We start from the raw sequence: 22,132 nt of genomic DNA on the forward strand, positions 1-22,132 counted from the left end.
GCCTGCTTCTCTCTAGGTGTTGTCCTGCCCTGCACGTGGTTTTTTTGGAACCGCGCCAAAACATTCATGAGGAAATCAATTACATTTACAATTGGTAATTTTATCTCAAAAAGAATTGGAAATGTAAAATATAGAGAATCAATCTGTAACGAAAGCATCGTTTTTGAAATAGGGGGGGTGCCCGTTAAAAAAATTGTCTTTCACTAAAAAGTTTTCAATTGCCAATGAGTACAAATTATTAGTAAAATGTAAATTGGCAAAATCGAAAATCCTATTTAATTAGTGAAAGTCAAATTTTTCAAAGCCAAATCACTTTCACTTCCAATTTTTTTCCTACTATCGTTGATGTCCCTGGCATACTATACGAACTAGACAGTGATTCCTTATATTTCCGTTTCACTGTGAAATAAAATTGTAGATTTATATTCTTAAAATGTAGACATGTTAAATTATATGAAGACTCCCTTGCCAATTTCCCCCCTCCCACTGACGCCAAACACAAAGGCACGTACGAGATTTTCATGCATATTTGGCATTCTTAGCGTCAGACACAAAGATTAATGCACGAGATTTGCATAACGGCCTCCATAGCTCCTGACCTATCAACCTGTCTAATTTACATTCCGGGAAGTTTAAGAGTTTAACTCCGCTAAGTTTCAAAGAGTTATCACAGAGACTATATAAGAAATGGAAATATTCATCGTTAATTCCGTCCGTCTGGCGTCCGTCCGGGATATTGTTAGCCCCGAGGGTTCTCTTATCATGCAACTCCTCTCATACCACTGAAGGAAATTTAATGAAACTTTAAATTATTTAATTCAATATTGCCATTGTGCACCTCCTATTTTGCAAAATTTATCTGACATATATTTTGAATTTTCAAAAGCAAAACATGGGTAAAACTTTTATATTCATATGGGAGGCTGGGGGTATTTATTTAGTGAGCTCATTTTGAGTACCTATAGTTTTAGCTTGAGTTGAAGATTAATACAAAAAAGGAACTGTTTGTTATATTGTCACATTATAATGCTAATATAAGTGATTGTTATTGTACACTTCTCCTTAACCAAGTTTGAAGAAACAAAATATCTGTGTTTAATAATTTTTGCATATCAGTATTTTTCGTAGACATCGTTGACAACTGCTTTTTCCTATAAAAATGGAACTCATAAACTTTCTTACATGTACTTTTTCGCTGGTCATTTGTAAAATTACTTTGTGAAAGAAAATCTGATTGTACACACGAGATTAATCTAAAGTTGATATCAAAATATTTCCATTTTTAATTTTTTTTCTCTGTGATTACTGTTTGAAAGTTGGGAGAATTCATTTCTTGATAATTCTGCCGGAATGTACACACACATAAGTCAGCAGCAAAAGTTCAATGCAAATCTGGTCCCCCGCTTGTCTCTGTGTCTGACGCTAAGGAGGCCAAATATGCATGAAATTCTCGTGCGGCTGCCTTTGTGTTTGACGTCAGTGTGCGATGTGGCAACTCACTTTGAAAAAATTACGCACTTTGAAAATTTTTTTAAAAGAACGTTAAAATTGGGACAAAATCAACGCACTTTGAAAAAAATTTTCAAAGTGCGATAAACTTTGACAAAATCAACGCACTTTGAAATTTTTTTTCAAAGTGCGTTAAGAGTCTACATCAATATAATTTACCATGGAGACACTTGACGCACTTTGAATAAAAAAAAAAAATCATTTTTAGTCATGGAAAGATTTTATTTGTTATTTATCTTTCAAAAAAATAAGCCTAACCCTAACCTCAAAAATGAATTGATTTTACTCCCGTCGAAAGAGGAGAAGACGGGTATAAGATCCCTAAGTCCAAATCTTTATCTTTTCAATACATAAGTGTCGGTAACAAACGGGGAGGGGAGCAATAAACCTGAAAAGGGTACGCTGCATTTTCAATGCTAATACGATGTATATATCTTTCCAAAATAATTGGGGGACTTAGCCCCATCCCCTCCCCTGGCCCTTCGCCCAGTCTTGATGTCTATTCTATACTCAAAGCATTCATATAATTATGTATTTATCTAACTGCTATGACGTTGAAAACTTTCAATAATAAATGAGTTAATTGAAACAGAGGAAAACTAGAAATTTTTAAGTACAGTAAAATGTATGAGAGAGAAAGAATTTTCATGGTTTTGAACAATCAAATTGGCCCCTTTTTATTATGATAAATGCTAAGTTGCTTGAAGCTGTTGTCATGTTGTAAATTTTGAATTTACTTGGTGACAGTAAATACAAAATTTACAACATGACAAAAATTTACAACATGACAAAGTTGTCATGTTGTAAATTTTGTATTTACATGTACTGGCACCCGGTAAATTCAAAATTTACAACATAACACTGCTGTTAGTGCCCCCTATACACTTTTACATCTACTTATCAAAGACTAGAATTAAAAAAAAGGGGGGAAACGAATTAGTGAACTTAAACAATCGTCACTCTTTTTTTCAAGACCCTTTTCTTTTATTTTATCAAAACCTTAAATATTTAAAACGTCAATATCTCAGGTCCTACAGTGACTTTATCATAAAAAAGTTATCAAACCAGTGTCTGTTATTTATCATACCGATTATTTGAAGGAATATTGATCAATCTTTACATTTTTTTCAAAGTGCGTTAATATGGTCGATATTAACGCACTTTGAAAAAAATTTTTTTTTCAAAGTGCGTTAGCTTGGTCCCAAATGTTAACGCACTTTGAAAATTTTTTTCAAAGTGCGTAATTTTTAAAAATGCGTTGTAACAGTGCGAGGTCTATTGAAATTAGCATGGAAGTCCTCGTGTAATTTAAATCTATATGTCTACATTTTTAATGTCTAAGTCTACAATTTTATTTCACAATGAAATGGAAATATAAGGAATCACTGTCTAGTTTTGAGAGTATGCCAGGGACATCAACAATTGTGGGAAACATGGAATAATTTTAGCATAACGGGCTTCGCCTTAACTATATACCCTCCCGCTTTTCAAGCGGGGGGGGGGGGGGTAAAATGACGATAACGTTCTAACTTTACATTGCGTATGTCTTTCAAAGGACATGATACGTGCATGATATTATATAGATCTAATTTTGTGGGCTTTAAAATGACGAAATGTACATTAAATATCAAGCATTGAAGAGTAAAATGTTAGGATTTAATTAAGGATTTAATTTATATTTCTAATAAAAGAACTTAGAGGAACATAACGAAGGGAAATCTTGCTGGAATCCCAGTCTGGAATGTCAGACACGACCTGGGGGAGAGTGCACAATGCAGTACGCTTCAAACGCGTAATTAGATGAATGTCCATGGCAGGATTTTTTTTAATTCCTGGGAGTCATTATGTTGTACATATTTTAATATGTAAATAATAATAGTAAAGAGAATCAAATTCTAAATACAGAAAACATTTACTTTATTACTTTTTTCTAGATTGTAACGTTTGACTTTATCCAAACGCATCCAAAGAGCGATAACTCTTTGAATCTCTCAGATCGAATCGAATACATGTATTAATTATCTTGACGCTATACTTTTAAAAATATGTTAAACATACAATCAAAAAAAAAAAAAAAAAAAAAAAAAAGCCATAGGCGTCGAACCAGAAGGCCACTTTTTTTTTAAAGATAGACTTAGTATAGACATTGAACACTGCTGCGTAGGTTAACCCCCTCCCCAACTTTCCACAGACACGTTGCGGTATACAATGTAGGTTTAAAGTGGGGAAAGTGATGGTGTTAGAGAGAAAAATTTTGGTACTGAAGTTCGAACCTAACCCCCCCCCCCCCCCCACATACCCCCTCTTTTTTTTTGCTTGTCAGGTTTTTTGTAGGTATAAAAAAAATTCTTATAATTAGCCCCCCCCCCACTTCCAATTTGCTTCCGACGCCAATGAAAATTATCTAGGAATGATTCGTATGTACATGCATGATGACCTTAAGTGTCGAAAAAATCAATATCAGATATTAAGGTTTGAGAGGTCCTGATTTGAATATTACAAGGTCAGATGGTGTTCTTGAATTGGATAGTTCATGTGCATTTCGCTCTGGTTAAAGCGTTTGCTCTAGACTAGTGTCACAGGTTCGAGTGTTCTGATGAGACCTAAACGAGGTCAGTGCTGAATATGAAAATAACATTTTATAATCTAATTTAAGGGGGCCGACTATAGTTTCCATTGCGCAATATTTCGCGCATCATATTAAAATGAAGCGTATTTACTGTTTTAATGCAACTTTTTTCGCTTAATTATTAAAATTAAACAAAATTAAGAAATTATAGGTATAAAAATGTAATTACAATTTGATATAACTGATTTTTTTCACCGATTTTGCAATTGATAGGTAGGTTGTCGTCGTTGCTGTGTGTTTTTGACGTTATGATAATCTGTAGCTCTTAAAAAAAGGGTTAATAAATATATTATTAAAGAAAAAGTAATAAACATACGCTCTTGAAATTTAAAACATAGAAATTTGAGAATATCTCCAGTATTTTTATTATGTTTTCAGGTGAATCCATTGCGTACGTCTTATTTAGTGATACTCTTTAAAAATAGTAAAATTTGCTAATTTTTTGCATTTTGAGATGCCCCCTCTGGTAACAAGACGGTAGAATTTTGTGTTCCTTATATATATTAAATAATATAGTATTATTCATCAAATATTATAGTTTGAACAAAATGTCTATTGTAGTATTTGTATAATTTCCTTTAAAGTGCTAAAAATTGGCATTTTCCTATATAATCCTATAGTAAATGTACCTGTATTTTGAGACGGTTCCTGAAAAATACCTGGACGGTAAATTTCCCCTAAAATTTGCATATACACTGAAGTTAATGTAAACTATATATGGTGTAAAAATGAAGGGTTTCGCTATTGTAGTTTTCACACAATAAAACTATAGTCGGCCCCCTTAATTCCCTTGCAAATTATTTTGTTCCTAACCTTACACTCCGGCCCTGGACTCGCGTCTAGATTTTTTATTTTCATGATCATGCTTTAAGTAATAAAGCATGACATTCAAAGGATAGTTTCAAATTACAATTAAAATTTCAAATTTCAATTTTTTTTTTTCATTTCATATGCCATCTATGTGCCTGGGCGGATGCTGGATAGTAGCTGCAGATCTGTAGCTCTCCGGAAAAAATATATTGATAGTCCGGTCTGTCAATTTATTTTTTTCGGAGAGCTACAGTTCTGAAGCTAGCTGGATAGATGATTGCGAGTTTGAGAACGGAAAAATAAAACTATTCAATTAGAAGCACAATACTTGTAGTATCATAGGCGTAGTCACAGGGGGGAGGGCAGCGGGGGCACTAGCCCCCCCCCCCACTTTCAGATCGGGGGGGGGGGGCAAGAGTGTGTCTGTGCCTCCCCCCCCCCCCCACTTTTTAATGAAGAACAGAATCACAGTAATATAGTTGTATAATATAGTAATGTAATATAGTAATTAAATCCTCAAGACCTTTTGTGTTCACCAGGTTGGGATAGGGAATGCTGGTCAAATTGAATTGAAAGTTGGCCACTACCCCCCCCCCCCCCCCCCCCCCCCCCCACGAAATAGGATTTTCGATTTTGGGAAACTTTTTTTATTTTTATTTTGCTGGTCAAAGAAATTCTGGACTTGAACCCCCTCACTTTTAAGTTTGTGACTACGCCTCTGAGTATACATATTTATCAGTACATATTTTGTAGTACTGAGGTTTCATTGATTTTTCCTCGTTTTAGGATGAGACACACCTAACACCGGCCCTCCTCCAATTACATATCACAAACTTTATTTATTTTAAAACAGGGATTAAACCATGTTCCCGATTCTAATATTAAAAAAAAACAGAGTCCCCTACCTGAAAACACAATAAAACAGAGTTACATAATCTGCGTCGTATGCGGTAGACCAATGCGCGCCAAATTCACAAGCACAAGAAGATGTTGGATCCGCTCATTTTAAACATACGACGTCACGCATGAAAAGAAGCGGCTCGCTACCTGTACAGGTGTTGACAATATACAGCGCACTAGACCATATCTAAACCTCGAGTAAACAAACAATTAACTTTAACAGTCCACCAGGATTTCCTTTTTGTATTGCGCTGCAGGACGACGGAAAAATTTGCAGCCCATGACACCGTGTTTGTTGGCGGATTTATTGACTCGAGTTATCCCCCTTTATGCAGACTGTTGAATGGTGTTATTGATTCTGCGTGTGACGAAAGAAGAGATCGAACGGTTTTATTGTCTGTGAGGATTAATAGACTACAGGACATTGAAGACCAAATCTAAGTAAGTACGATTTGATTCGTAAATATGGCATGTCGAGATTAAAACAATATATTTCCTAGCGGGTCATAGACTCAAAGACTTGCAAGGACCATGTAGGCCTACACATTTCACGTGTGCATTTTCAGGTCAATATGATCATTCAGGATTATGAGCTAGACCGCACCCGAGTAGACATCACAATCTCTCTCTCTCTCTCTCTCTCTCTCTCTCTCTCTCTGTATACTTAGGTTTTGGTCATTTATTAGTTTCGAAAAAAGTCCCACTTCTTCATGTTCTTAAAATATATATATATATATATATATAAATTATTTCGACATGTTCAACCTCATGCCTGTATCCTGTATCCCAATGCAATATTTTAGCAGTTATAAATTAACATTACCCCCCCCCCCCTTCTCCTCACTCACACACATTTACAGTGTACCTGGTGTACATGTATGTCATCCCAAAGTATTCAGATTGACAACAACTTAATGGGCATGATAGATTCTGAATCAGCTTCTTCCAGAATAATGTGTTTGTAATGGATTTTAAACATATTATAAAACTCAAAGGATTATTGCTTTAAAAATAGGATCATAGCAAATCAGGCATGAAATATTCAGAGTATGTAGAAATGTAAATAGAAGAAATAAAATAAAGCAAAAATGTGCATAGCTGGGTCCTCCAAGAGTCCACAAATGAACCACATCATCAATATATAAATTGCTAGCATTATTATTATAATCATGATAATGTTTCGTGATATATGATAATAATTTAATAATTTTATGTACATCGAACATTGTATGCCGCAATGCATGTATATTAATGTATGCATGTTGTAAATATATACAGTCATGTACATGTAATTTTCTAATTGACATTAATCTTCAGTACATCTAATTACTACATGTGGAGCTAGTGTAACATCTATTAGTCAAGAGAAGATCCTGAATGTCTGAGTAGAAATTGTTAGTGTTATGTATACGTATTAACTGATGTCATATTACATGTTGAAAATGTATCTGACTGCACTCATTTCAAGTTGCAAATTAAGAGTTACATATGTACAGTAATGATGAACTATACTCATTTATACCTGAACTTTTCACCTTCTCTGTTTATACATGTATCATTAAATATGGATGCACATTGACAATAACAGACAAAAGCATTAAATAACATAATAACGGTGCATTTTTATAGGTCTGTCTATCTGGAGGGTGTCGTAAATACACAGGTATATAGAGGAATTCACCTGTTTACCTGTCTACACAGGTGTTAATTGATTCTTTTATTGACAGTCAATTTATTTTATCAGGTAGATCTCCTGTTTTTTAATGCGTTCGTTATTGTAAAATTTTCAAGAGTTTTATAATGGGTGAAACAAATTACTTTAATTCTGAGGTTCCTCTCTTCACACCTTTCTCTCTTATTTCTCGTAATCTCTTAACTCTTTATTCCTACCTCCCAAATTTTTCCACATAGACTTGCTTCCCTTCTTTGTCTCCCTCCACCCCCCAACCCTACCCCCCCTCTCTTACTCTGAGACAAGTAGAATAATCTATTTTCATTTTAGCCCTTTTACTTCATAAATGCATTTAGCCACTTAGTAATTACTATAAAATCTTAAAGACTAGCCGTATGTGTTTTGAAAAGGGTGTATATTGCACATGCAGATATCTTTTTTGCAGCCTAAACTTTTAGATATCACAATGCCAAGTGTTTTTAAGAACCCTATATTATGCTTTATTAAGTAATCCAATTCAACGTGAGAAGATTAATTAACTTTGAGTTTTAAAACTTGAAATTTTAATCCCTGAAATTTAACACTACCAGTTGACTGTCACATTATACCCCCCACACTTTACAGGGATTGAGAGGACAATGCCCCCCGCTGTGTGCAGTCAGTAACCAGAACTCTTGAACTAGGTATCAGTTACTATTTATGACCTAATTTGTTTTTCTTTAAAAAGCTTCTCTGTGTGTATATTTTGAGAATTTACTAATGAAAGTGCAGACAATGCTGATTCAAGGACAGAAATTTCTCAAAATGACCTATAGGGAACTTAATTATTGAAGTTCGCTATCCTTAGTATTTTTAATTTTATCATTCATGGACATGAAGGTCTAAAACAATCGGTATGTTTCAATATATTGTTAAGTTTGTAAGAAAAATATACAGATCGAGGTATACCATATGGAAAGAGTGTGGGTCTGTCAGCGCAAAAAGTTAAAATTGGTTCCGTAAACAATCCTTTTTCCTACATGTAGATTGTATTGGAAAAATGCATGTATAATCAAGGGTGATTTAAACTGATATTTCTAACTAATGAGGTTAATTAACAAATTAGCAATAGATATCTTACTTAATCAGTTGTTTAAAGTCTTTGATTGTTAATATACAGATATCCAAGATATAGACTGAGTTATATTTATTTCTGTTAGTTGACATGGATTTTAAAGTCTAGTATTATTGTTGGGTGTTTTCTTATGTTACTTGGTTCTTGTGTAAATTGTCACATTATTACAGCTAGTGGACGCTAGCTAGGATACATTTTATGGTATGGCTATACTGAATTCTTTCTTATAATGAAATTTATAAAAAAAAATAATAAATAAATAAAAAAAAAAATAAAAATAAAGTTAATTTTTCACATGTACAACACCCCACCATCACCCAAATTAAAAAAAAATATTATGAATAAAGATGGAAGATTAACATGATTAATGAGGTTCATCCGTTTCTGCAGAACTGTGTTATACTGTATGTACATGCAGTATGTGATGTGAACATAATTATGTAGCCGAATCAATATTACTGCTGCAAATTTTTGATTATTCTTGACTTTACGTGCATGAGGATCTTTATGATCAGAGCTTAATTAATTTATGTATTGTACAAATCTATGCAGGGTACCAATTAATGCAACCAATGTGCTACCAACGAAATTGGCAGTTGCAAATCACAAATTTTCACTGCATGCAGACAGGAATTAAAGACTGAAATTGAATTTTTGAATGAATGGACAGTGAAACACTCAAGACTTAATATAACAAATTGTCAGCTAGGTGCGGGCATTATTTAAAATCCTAGGAAAATGAAAATAACTTTGCTGTAAGTGTCAATTCATTGATTATTAGCATGATTTACTGCATATGTATATACAAATATGGCAGGACTGCAATTTCAAGATGACAAATGAAAATTTACTATGTCCTAAACTTTTGAAAGTTACTGTCATTTTTAGACAAGGACATGGGGGTCCTCTCAGCGTTTATCAGCCCTGTTTTGTCGGAAGTTAGGAGCAGTTCAGGGAAGATAGCCTGATACATCTTATAATTGGAATTAACTACCATTCCTTGGTCACCAAGATCAAAAGTAACTTGGGAGAAAAAAAAAACTGTATTTGTTTAAAAATTGGGTTTGGAATTTCTTTGGAGGCTTGAACATCATGTTGTCTAAGTAAAATTTATTTTTCCATGATATTGAAATAGGTTAAGTAAGTAAACTCGGATAACTCTTAAGTGTCATTTTATCATAGAAGATAGTTTCAACTGTGATAGTTTGAGGAGTATTTGAATTTAAAAATTTCAATTTAATATTGATGTTATATAAATTAAAAAAAGGATGGCGGAAATGTATTTCATGGGAATTTGGGAAATGTGATAAAAAATGGAGTTTTTTCACACTTTTCAGAAGTTTGAGTCAGGCCTACTTTACACTCGGATTTATCAATGCCAAAATGTGGGTTTAATTCAATTTCAAGTTCAGTTGCCATGGAGTAATTCATGATTTATGAAAAATGTTGGCTGACATCCCTTGATAGGGGCATTATTTCAGATCTAGCTCAGTCACCATGGTTACATGAATTAGTTTTTTCTTTTTCTTGACGTATTATAAGTGCATATTCCATATTCTGAATGAAATATGTTGCATATTAAAAGTCCAAGAAAAAAGTTTGCATAGGCAATGTACTATTAATGGAAGGGTACTAGTCAAGTTAGGCCTAGAAAAAAAATATGTTTGTTTCCGCTTTCAGGCTGAAAAAATATAGGGTAGGTAGGTAGGCAATTTTTTTTTTTTTTTGAAAATTTTTTTTTACTTCTTTAATCAAAAGGTGTATAGAAGGAACATTAATGACAAAAGAAATGGTGTTTTCAAGCATTACTGTGACTTAAACTTATAATAGAAAGGTGACTCAAACTTCTTTCTGTCTTGAAAAGCTTGCAAGGTTGGAGACTATAATTCCCTGGGTGAAATCTTGCACTTCATGGGACAAAAGCATTAAAAAAATTTTAGGGTCGGCACTATAAATTAGGGTCGGTCGGGAAAGCGGAAACAAACATATTTTTTTTCTAGGCCTTACTGTTTATTATAATTTAAATGATTTTTTATGCCCCCAAATCAAAGCTTTAGAGGTGTATAGTTTTTACCTATCCATCCATCTGTCTGTCTGTCTGTCTGTTTGTCTACTGTGACAAGGTACCAACATGCTTGACCTTGACCTTGGATTTTGAATGCTTTGCCTCTATCCTATAAATATTAAATTTCTATTTTAAAATCCACCAGTGCCCCTCGAATTCTCCAAGTCATAAACCTGTCTTGAGAGTTTCTCATATTTGGAATCTTTGTGTGACAGGGGATCATCTTCGGGTAATGTGAAGAGGTCTTGTTTACTCAGCTCTCGTCAGATGTGTATAACGAGGAATGTAATACGTACAGGAACCAGGGTGAATCGTGGGTAATTTTAATACGACCCTTTCTGAGCACGTTGTAAAACAGGACATTGGTTTGTGAATGATATTAGATGCTGGTCCTACTTTAAATTTCTCAAACTGATCGAGTTTAATATTATTCAGAGTTTGGAAATTTTTTTTAAGTTGAAGCTATATTTTAATCTTGATGCAATTACAGAATTTTGAGTCTTGATGTTTATGACTTGATGAAAGTGCTGCTAATGGGACTTATAAAATTAAGATAGTAAACAAAAGGGTGTGGAGAGAATTGGATGACAGTTGTTTGTAAGTATAGCCAATCGCATTACTGTTTGCAGCTTTCAATTCACTTCAAATTTTTTATGGTTTTTACAAATGTTTACAATGAATTTATTCTTTCATCCCAATTATTAATGGCACACATTTTTCATTTGAGACTTAAATAATATTAAAGTTTGCAGCAATTACCTTTTTTATTCTTAATTTATTTTTGAATCATGTATTATTCTCTGCTAAGTAATTAAATTAATGTAAATTACACTACAATGCATAATGCTTATTAAAAATTAATTTAAATTTAAAATTGTGAAGGATGTGGAACTGATTCTAGATCTGCAACTGGCATGATTCAAGTGATTAGCATTAACTTTAAAAGTAACTTTTTTGAAAGGAGGTCAATTGATGAATTTGATGTACATCAAGTCAAAATGTATCCTAATATGATAAGATACAAAGCACCTTAGATAATATTATCAGTTTTGCTTCTTTAAGCATAGGCTGATCGACATACTCAATTTTGAAAGATTTGGATGATTATAATTTTGACTTTTATTATATGATAAGATTATGAAATTCAATCCTTGTAATTTGAACATGTCAACATGAAATGTGTAAATAACTAAATATTGTAAAGGATGTTTGTAAACCTGCCTGATATAATCAGACTTTTATGTATCTGCATACATAGATAATCAATAAATTAACAGGAAGTGTGGCTTTGTCAACAGGAGAGGTCACGAAAGGTCAAATCTGAGACAGCTAGCTCTGTTTAAAGAGAGACATTGAGGGAAATCATAGCCTCAGTAGAAGCTGACTGTGCTTAATAATTGAGCGCACAAGATCTTGAAGACAATATGATCCTATTGATGATGAAATATTCCTTAATATTAATGATTATGAAAGCAGACACTTAGTCAAAACTCAGTGAAGGTGACATGCAGACTTGTACATGTTGTAGATGATTCTGAAAAAGATTATAAGAAACTTTTTTTGTTTAACTATTAATTGATGTATGATCATAAAAAAATGATACAAATTTGAACAATTTTTCCTGGCAGAACTTATTTTTACTCAGTAATGTAACAAGTATGTATACATGATTTTAATGTTCCTATATAGGTGACAAATGCTATCTAGATTTGATTTTGTCCTTGACCTGTCATAAAGTACTGAAAAAAATTAAATCAGCAATTTTGTTTACATTTTACTGTTTGAATTCTTTATTTAAAGATTGAAACTTAAGCTTTTCAAAATTGAAAAAAAAAGATGAATAAGACTTGATTGTGGTATTTAAATATCTGATCTTGTTTTGACAAAATAAACGGTCAAGATTTTGTCTTCGACATTCTTAAAAAATATTTGGCTGTTGGGTGCATTTTCTTTAAGGTCATGGACCTTATATGCCCTGTCCACAGTTTAAATTACATGTTCACTTTGTATGTTTAACCTTAATGGAAAGTTGTGAATCTCAAAGGAAGTTTATAGGCCTGTGTGTTCAATTGCAAAACAACAATTTCATGATTTGTGAAGTAAGTAAATTGGGATAAAGTTAAGTTAATTACAGTTTTGTAAAACTAAGAGAGGTCTGCTGGTATAATGTTCAACAACCCATTTAAATGAACCAAACCTGGAAAACACAAATTAGGCGTAACAAAAAATTATGTTTGTTTACGGTTACCCGACCGACCCTAATTTTCATCGCCGACCCAAACTTTTTTTTCGGACGTCATAAAAATCCGGAAGTTATTGACCGGTCAGTTTAACTTTTACATTCATCTTTCGAAATTGAAAGTACAAAAAACAAAACCAGCGAGTTCAATATTTATACACCAACGAGTTCGTTGTAATTTGCTAACCATTGCGTGGCAGTTCCAGGGTTGTGCAACTAGCATCATCTGATACCCGGTGCTACCGGTTTTTGGGTAGTAAAAATTAAAATTAAGCATATAGTACAGACCCTAAACCGTGCTACTACACCTCAGAAACGAACCGTACCGTACCGTGCACAAAGCGTACCGTACCGTGAACAAAGCGAACCGTTCCGTTCACAAAGCGTACCGTACCGTCCACAAAGCGAATCGTTCCGTGCACAAAGCGTACCGTACCGTGCACAAAGGGAACCGTTCCGTGTACAAAGCGTACCGTACCGTCCACAAAGCGTACCGTTCCGTGCAAGAAACGAACCGTACCGTTCTTTGGCTAATTGTGCAAACCACGCCCCCAATGATTTTCGAACCGTGCTTTGACCAAATAAGTCATTTTAGTTTATTTCTCTCAATAGCGCCCGTGAAAGAGGACGGAGGTTATGTTTGGCTATTTGAAACACCATTATCAAGTAACATGCATCTGGGCTTTCAATTGTGAAAATTCAAAACAACTAGACAGAGTTTACGTTGATTACTTATTTGCTATAAATTAGATCAACTCGTTGTGTTTGTGATCAAAGGTACAGTACAGGCCACGAGTTTTTCCCGCAAAACACGGACACGTGACCTATGAACTCGATGTCGGCATCTTTGAAGTCAGCGATTGTGGAACGCGGTCCCCATTACGGATTTGATAATAAATATTTTCATTTTCTTTATTTAAGAATCAACTTTAAAAAAAAATGTTTGTTGTACTTAAATATTCGTAATTTAACTATATAGATGTTTAAATTAATTCCCTGGTTGTCTTGACTTAATTTCGATTTTAATTTTGCCCATTTCAATTGCTGAATCAGATACACGATCGTTTTTGCCGTAAGTATGCATTCATATGTAGTTCATATCAGATGCCTGATTTTACAAATTAATTATTTTGTAAGAATTTTAAAACATATAATTATGAACTGTCTGGCTAGAGTAAAAATAAAAAAAATGTATTAGACTCGCATATTAATTCTGCTCAGATAATTATACTCGACGAATCACTGATGCAGTTCGACTTACACTGAAAATCGGCAATTCTGTCAAATATGTATTTAAATATTACATGCAGTAAACAGGAACTTCAGACTTCTACTGAACGGACAAAATCTGACTAATAAAAAGCACAGTCTACAGGATACATGCTTATTTGTTTCTGAAAAAAGGATAACTTACAGATTAAAATGAAAATAAAAAAATACATTGATTTTTCTCAATCCTCTTTCAAGCCACATTATGTTTGTTACCCCCCCCCCCCCTTCTAGAAGGCGATACTAATTAGCTAGTTAAAACTCCTCAAAAGTCTGCGAATTTATGTGAAGCTATTGTGCATTTTTTTTAATTGAATAATGATAATTAATGGATACATCCTTATCTAATTGTGTCTTTAAAGGGACATTTTAGGAAGTAGATGAGTTTCGCTGAATGTCAATTGAGTGAGTTTTAAAAATGCATGTACACTTGATGTAGTCAGAGCTACATAATTTGAAAGGTGTGTTTAATACACGGCACCCCTACCCTCTGGCTGTGACCTAATATTTTTTAAAAGGTGTTTCATTCTTTCCGTGTAAACAGACTTTCAAGGTCACCTAGCGTCATGCGATTTTGATTGACAGGTGATGCACAAGGATTGCAGAGAACGAATGCATTGGGCAATAGTTGTAAATAGGTTGAGTTTGAACCAAAGTTGTGGAAATTAAATAGCATCTGTGACTTTGGCGATGTAAATAAAACCAAGAATGAGAATAAATACAAGGTTTTCTTGTTAGTTGTTGGTTGTTTTTTTTTTTATGTACATTATGTAACGGGGTTTCATCTCTACCTCTTTCTCTCTCTCTTTCACGACATAGTATTTACACATTTTACAAGAAAAGAATAACTTATCAAAATGAAAAAAAACGTATATAAATAATTACTTAGACAGGAAGGATTTTAAAAAACATAATGCTAGTTTATGAAAAGAAATGTTTTCTTTACGCGAAATGCGATCGGAAGTCATTCTATTGATTCGGAGTTTCTGCCACAGGCGCTTGACGTTTTTAACCTTTCTCTTTATAAATAAAAAAATTCCCTAGTTTATTATTATAGTAGGGAATTTTTTTTATTAAAAACGTCAAGCGCCTGTGGTTTCTGCTTCTGATTTTCGTAACTAAATTCAGAGTAATTAAAGATTTTCAGATTAATCAAAGATTTACTTAAGAGAAAAAAACAAACAAGTCTTTTATACCTTATAAATTTTTTAAAATTATTTTTCTTCAACATTTTTATTAATAAATTTATTTTTTGTTACTGATGTTTCTCTTCTAAGGTAGACATTTAAACGATAGATCAAACAATGTTAAAATTGAGAAACAATGTACATTTCTTATTACTAAGATTAAAAATGAAAGCGCGAATAGTCATATTTTTTTTTTATAGATCAATCAATTGAAAATAATTTATATACGTGTATAGTATTTAATATGGAACAAGTATATATTCAATTCTGTTAAAGCTTTATTCTAGAATGAAAAATTATTGTACATGTATAAATGTGGGTCTTTTTTCTATTTAAAACACAGCCTCGGCAAACGTAAAATTAAAATACGTACGGAAATATTTACCTTCTATATATTTTCAAATGCCAAAAAGATCAGTGGGACGATGTTTTTCCTTTCATTTTATTTTCTTATTTCCTCCATTACTGCTTCAGTGTAAATTAATTTTTAAAATTGAAACCGAAACATAACACACAAGGCTATGATAAAAACAATTACATACATGTACATGTAATAAAACATTTGAACTACCCTTATAAATAGAAACTCATTAATACTTCAATTTATATGAATAATAAATAAATTACATTCTTTAATAACGGAAATAAAATTGTACATGTGCGTAACGAACTTCAAAATTCGTTTAAAATGGACTATTTTTTAGCAGCCAATCAATGACCAAAGCTAACAGGCTCCGCCCACTTCATTTGCATACCGTTTCCCAAAGCGTACCGTTCACAAAACGAACCGTTCCGTGCAAGAAACGAAACGTACCGTCCACAAAGCGTACCGTTCCGTGCATAAAGCGAACCGTACCGTGCACAAAGCGTACCGTTCCGTGCACAAAGCGAACCGTTCCGTGAACAAAGCGTACCGTACTGTGAACAAAGCGAACCGTTCCGTGTACAAAGCGTACCGAACCGTACCGTGCAAGTGGTGTAGTAGCACGGTTTAGGGTCTGTACATGAGAAATACAAACGGTATTTTCATGCACTCATTGTTTTGCTATTTAATTTCCAACTAATGAAAATTTTCCAGGCAGCGTGCTCCAACTGTTCTTAAATTACTTTAACCTTATCCATTTTGAAGTACTACCTGACTTATTTACTTCAAAAAACGATCGTTTTTTTCCTAATCCGAATTTCCTCCATCCCTCTGTTAATGGTAAATTGACATGCAGATATCTCTTTCCATTATTTACGGTCCCCTAATCAACTAATAGCAAAGTGTTATGTGGTTAAACTTTAATATATATCAATTGTATTTAATGGCTTGAAATGAAAATAAAATAATTTTGCTTCATTTTAGGTAAGTTACAATAGTATAATATGTTCAGAAAAGAAAAGATATACATAATTTCTTAAAATTTTTAAACTTCAAATTTAAAAGGGATGGCTTAGGACTCTGACGTTCTCAACAATGAACTTTTTACGATATTTGTTTTTACAATTTTTTGCCCCTATATTTAGACTGCTCAGTTTTAACTTCGGGCTAGTAACTTTATTGCTGTTACAAGCCTGTGGGCTAGTACTTGATTTTTTTTAATTGCACACCCCTGAGTCGTAAGGCAGTTGGCAAGAAACCACCTATATTTCAAGCCAAACAAAAGTAAGGCACCATACAATGGTAAAACTGTTTTGTAATATAACCAACTCATGTGAATTTGTGTATAAAAAAATTCAATAAAATAAAAAAAAATTCCTACCTACCGACCGTATTTTATTTCAGCATGTAACAGTAAACAAAGATATTTTTTTGTTTGGCCTTAAAAGGTAAAGTGAAGAATTACACCATTTAGTTCATTGAATGACACACATTTTGACCAAAAAAAAAGGTTAAAGTTCAAGTATAATGTAGTTTCATTAAACTTAATATCAATTATTTCTTTGCACATGGAGTGCAGTGGTTAGAGTGTCTGCTCTAAAGTCATGAAGTAAGAAATTGATTTGCAGGTTCAAATCCCACTGTGGGACGGGGAGGCCGGTCCTTTGGATGAGACTATAAACTGAGGTCCCGTGTTCAAGTAGGTGCTGGCACAAAAATTCCCTCACTATTAAATGGCCCTATATAAATTGCCGATGACAGGATAAAATTTGCAGGTCTCCACTGGCAGGTAGTCACAGTGTCTCTACTTGAGAGAAAAATTTTCAAGAGGGACATTAAACAACATGTAATCAATAATCATATCAATTAGCTCTTTATTTGAACCATCTTGACCATAAATATGACACCTCTTTCCTTATCAAATGGGGGTATTTATGTACTGTCCACAGTTCCAAATACATCCTTCTGAATCAATAATAAATCATGACGTCACGAATGTACATTGTATCGATTTCTCAGCCAGGAAAGAAGCCATTTAATTGCAATTCTGCCAATATCAGGCAAATTGAGCTACATATTAATTTCCTGTTCAGATGTAGAAGGATCAGGTTAAGGAAAATAGCTCAGTACAGTCTAACCCTGCTATCTCAGACTTGATGGTCTGAAATAAAGAGTTTAATGGGTTTTTGAGATAATTAAAGAGGCAAAAGGAATATAAGTTCATCATATTCTGGGATTTCCAACCCATCCATATTATACTGGGAGTATTTGAAATGTTGTTCAAGATACCAAATTTCATCAAGTCCTTATAATCAAGTGTATATGTATTGGAAATTTGTGTACATATAAGGTGTTCTGTCATTTAAGACAGTAGGTTTTTATTGTGACCAAAATGAACGGATTTCTAAGTTAGTACATGTTAAGCTATAAAACACACATATCATATCACGTACTGCACTCACTGCTTGCAAGCCAATTCTACTACAGTCCTGATTGTGCATGTTGTGTGGTGAAAGTTCAAACTATATTAACTTGATAAGATTGACCTCTTAATTGACCTCAATCCCCCCTCATAGAATCTCTTAAATTAAAAGCACTGCTAAATTAACGTATAAATTAATATTGTCTCATAAAAAGTTTATGAAAAAGATTGAAGCAGTAACAGTTAATATAACTCCTGAAGAATAAATTTGACGAGAGGTTGGAACATGTCTATATTGATGTTGACTCACTAAATCCTACAGCCTGCTGTACTATTGGAATTCTCCTGTAGAACAGGTCAATATGCAGAATATGGATTTTATTATGAATGACTCAGAGAGTCTTGTTTCTTCCTGCCTTGTCATTGATGCTGCAATGAAATGAGCAGCCATGTGTAGAAGTGTTCATTCCTTTTGAAGATCAACTCTTGTTTCTTTGTAATCATTCAGCACTAATTTATGAGACTAGAATCATAAAAAGGTAGTGAATTTTAGAGCCTATAGGTAAGATGATTGTTGTATATTAATGGATATCAGAATGCCATTTATACTTTTTTGGGACATATTTATTTTCATGGTTTCCCTCCTTCTTTTGCTCTTTGGATTACCTGCTATCAATTTACTGTAAGGCTTACTGTGGAATCATCAATCTTCAGTGGGGACCAATGTTTCAACTTTGTGGATTTTCAGGGTCACCCTCTTCCATGAATTTACATCTCCATGAACAACTATTTCATCAACATATTTATCCATGGATTTTCCTTCGTATTTTGAGATGCATTGTACCCATGAAATTACAACGTTCCATGAAGCCAAAAATTTTGCCTACCCAGGAATTTTCAATCGACAGTACAATTTAATGCATATGACTTAATATGGCATCTATTGCTTAGTAGTAGATCAGCTTGATGTGGTTTTGGATTGAGGAGGGAACAAAGAGAGACTCAAAGAGAGAGAGAGAGAGAGGAAGAGAAAACAGATGTATGAGGAAAAAAAGGGGGTTAAATGAATGATAAAAAGGGATTTGATCCTGGGCCTGGTCTGCTCTATTTTTTCACTTATTCTGTTATATTGACCTGGAAGTGACATTTGAAAGACCTTCTAGGGAAGAGCCATGGTTAAGTTTCTTTGTGGGGGAAGATTTTAAGGAGAGAGGAATGTGGTGGTTGATTGCCGGTGGCCAGATAGCTCGGACAGTATTAGAGCACCTGACTGGAGTTTCAGGGGGCCCGAGTTAAAATCCCAGTCTGGTACATTGCATTTTTCTCCTCTTTCAGTACACATGGATTATTTTGCAAGTTTGTTCTGTGTTTGAGTTATGCTGCATGCAAGAACTGGGGTTTTTGTTTTAAATAATTATCATAAATATATGTGTACATGGTTAAAAAAAAAACCACAAAATAATCAGCTGTTAAGTACGGTGAATACAGGAAATAGGCCATGATTCCCAATGTTTTGAACAAAAATACCGTATAAGTAGAATTTTTAGCGAGGATTTAATTTTGGCATTATTAGCGAGGGTGCTGACATCGCTAAAATTGAATATCGCTAAAAATGAATTGCGTATTATTTGCAACAGCTTCTTTAGTTAGCATTTTAAAATCGCTAAATTTACTTCTCGCTAAAAATAAAATACCAGATTTTGGGTAAAATCGCTAAATTTGCGTCTCGCTAAAATTTCCACTTATACGGTATCATGGAGCATTTTTGAAGTGCTGTGTTTTAAAAATTCATTTATTACAAATGTCACCATTTTAAACTTCATAAAGGGTTTAAATTTCTCAATGTATATAACATATGTATTAAGTTACCAGGTATATTTAGATAAGGGCATGAATGGGCATATTGTTGCTTTATTTACTCCAATAGGAATCAAGTTTTAAGGTTTAAAAAAATATGTCAATTTGCTAACAGTTCGGTAATCCAAAAATTTATATAATGTGTATTAAAATGAAGATATTTTGTTATGCAGCAAATTTTTAAGATTTCATCATGTTCATTCAACATTTAGGTGTTACATGTTATACTGCAGTTTTTATAACACCAGCTTCTTGCAAGTTTTAACTTCAAAGGATATTATAAAACTGTTCACAGTAATTATTCAGGATTTCTTTTCAGGTATGCAACACAGAAGTGGCTAGAATGTAAGACAGTCTCCATTAATTGATGTTACTAATGTGAAGTTCTGCTGATGCCTGATGAAATTGATGCAGAGATCAATCAGGTTCAATTTATTCTTAAAAGGTTTGTTGAAATTAATCTTGTATGCATGCAAACTCTAATGTTTTGAATTTCTTTAGCTATTAAATGCACTAAAGACACGTACTCAACATGCTCATTATGAAGATTTATTACATACTTAGTAATAAATACAGGTTTTTTGCATATGCGATATGGCTGACGTCACAATAGCCGTATAAACCCAGCAGGGGTGATATGGATTTGCGGGGCTGATAACCTATATCAGCCCTGCAAATCCATATTAGCCCTGCAGGGGCTGATACGGCTATTGTGACGTCACCATCACACCCTTAGTAAATTAAACCACAAAAACAGTATTTGTGATCATACAAAATTTTTGGTGGGTTCATATTCTCTTAATTTTAACTTTTTGAAAATAAGATTAATCTTAATTTACAAATACATGTAATAGATTATTTTCAAATTACGGATCGAGTGCATTGAAATAGAAGTAGAAACAAACCCAAATCATATGATACAATAGACCATGTATATGTATGAAAGAAGTCCATGCATGGTTATTTACTTATTTTCTTCTCAACTTAATGCATGCTGTATTTTATTACTAAGTATGTAATAAACATATTAATACATACCCTTTTCCACATCACATCCTGTATCAGCCTTCGACCAATATCAGCCCTCGGGCCTTCGGCCCTCTGGCTGATATTGGTGTCTCGGGCTGATACAGGATGTGATATGGAAAAGGGTATGTATTATTCTCTATATATTTTATGTGCATTGAGGAGAATGAAAAGAAAAACATATCCTACATGTATAGGAGATTTTGCAGCATGTTCCTTCAACAAATATAAAGAATCTTGATTAAAATGAAAACGAAATTCTAAGTCTCACTGATTTCATGTTATAACCAAGTACTATATCACCATGTGTATATCATACAGTATAATAGCTGAGATTGACATTTTTTTTCCAACTTCTGAGAAATTTGTTTTTTGGCAATGTTTAAATTTACACAATAGGAACACAAAGTATAAAGTATATTTAAATCATCATAGTACATGAAATGTATGGTATTATATAATGATGTCATTGTTTACAGTCAAAACACTACACAGGAGAAGTCCCTTAATGGTGAAAATCTGATAGAAGATTGCCTGAGTACTGAAAGTTCCTTTTGCTGAGTGAATTTATGCCTTCTTAATATTTTAAAATGCCGGTAAGAGACTACATATCTTTATGTTTGTTGTTCAACAGGGGTTGCTTAATACTCCTAGGCATCTGATTCCACCTCTAGCACTCCCAGGGGTCTGTGGTTTATTATTACCCTATTCAGATATTTGTATTGTTTATAGACACGTCAGACAGTTTGGTTCTTGGGTCCAACAAAACGCATGTTGCCCTCCAACTCAGTCAATAAATGTATATTATTCAATTCTTAATCATCAACTGTTTCATTAATCATTTCTTTGGATCAATCTAGCAAAGTTTTGAATCTGTTCATTAAGGTCATTTAGTGAAACCTAAATGAAGTCAGCCACTAAAATATTCTGTGTATGTATTAGGATTATTCAAAGAGAGAATTAAATGGCAGATTGTATTTAACTGATCCAGCAATGACATATTTAGGAATAGTTAATTCACATTTAAACTTTTTAAATCTGCATGCCACAACTTTAAAAACTTTTAATG

General features: G+C 33.4%; 1 long non-coding RNA gene across 1 annotated transcript; it reads left to right on the forward strand.

The window, feature by feature from the left end:
• Nucleotides 1-5,990: 5,990 nt before the first annotated feature.
• Nucleotides 5,991-21,659, forward strand: LOC134231169 (uncharacterized). Its single transcript, XR_009984515.1, has 3 exons — nt 5,991-6,289; nt 20,357-20,482; nt 21,543-21,659. It is a non-coding gene; the product is annotated as an uncharacterized LOC134231169 (long non-coding RNA).
• The last annotated feature ends 473 nt before the right edge of the window (nt 21,660-22,132 follow it).

This window comes from Saccostrea cucullata, unplaced genomic scaffold (assembly GCF_032062105.1).
Source record: "Saccostrea cucullata isolate Sc308-1 unplaced genomic scaffold, CSIRO_AGI_Scuc_v1 ctg4306, whole genome shotgun sequence".
Taxonomy (NCBI): Eukaryota; Metazoa; Mollusca; class Bivalvia; order Ostreida; family Ostreidae; genus Saccostrea; species Saccostrea cuccullata.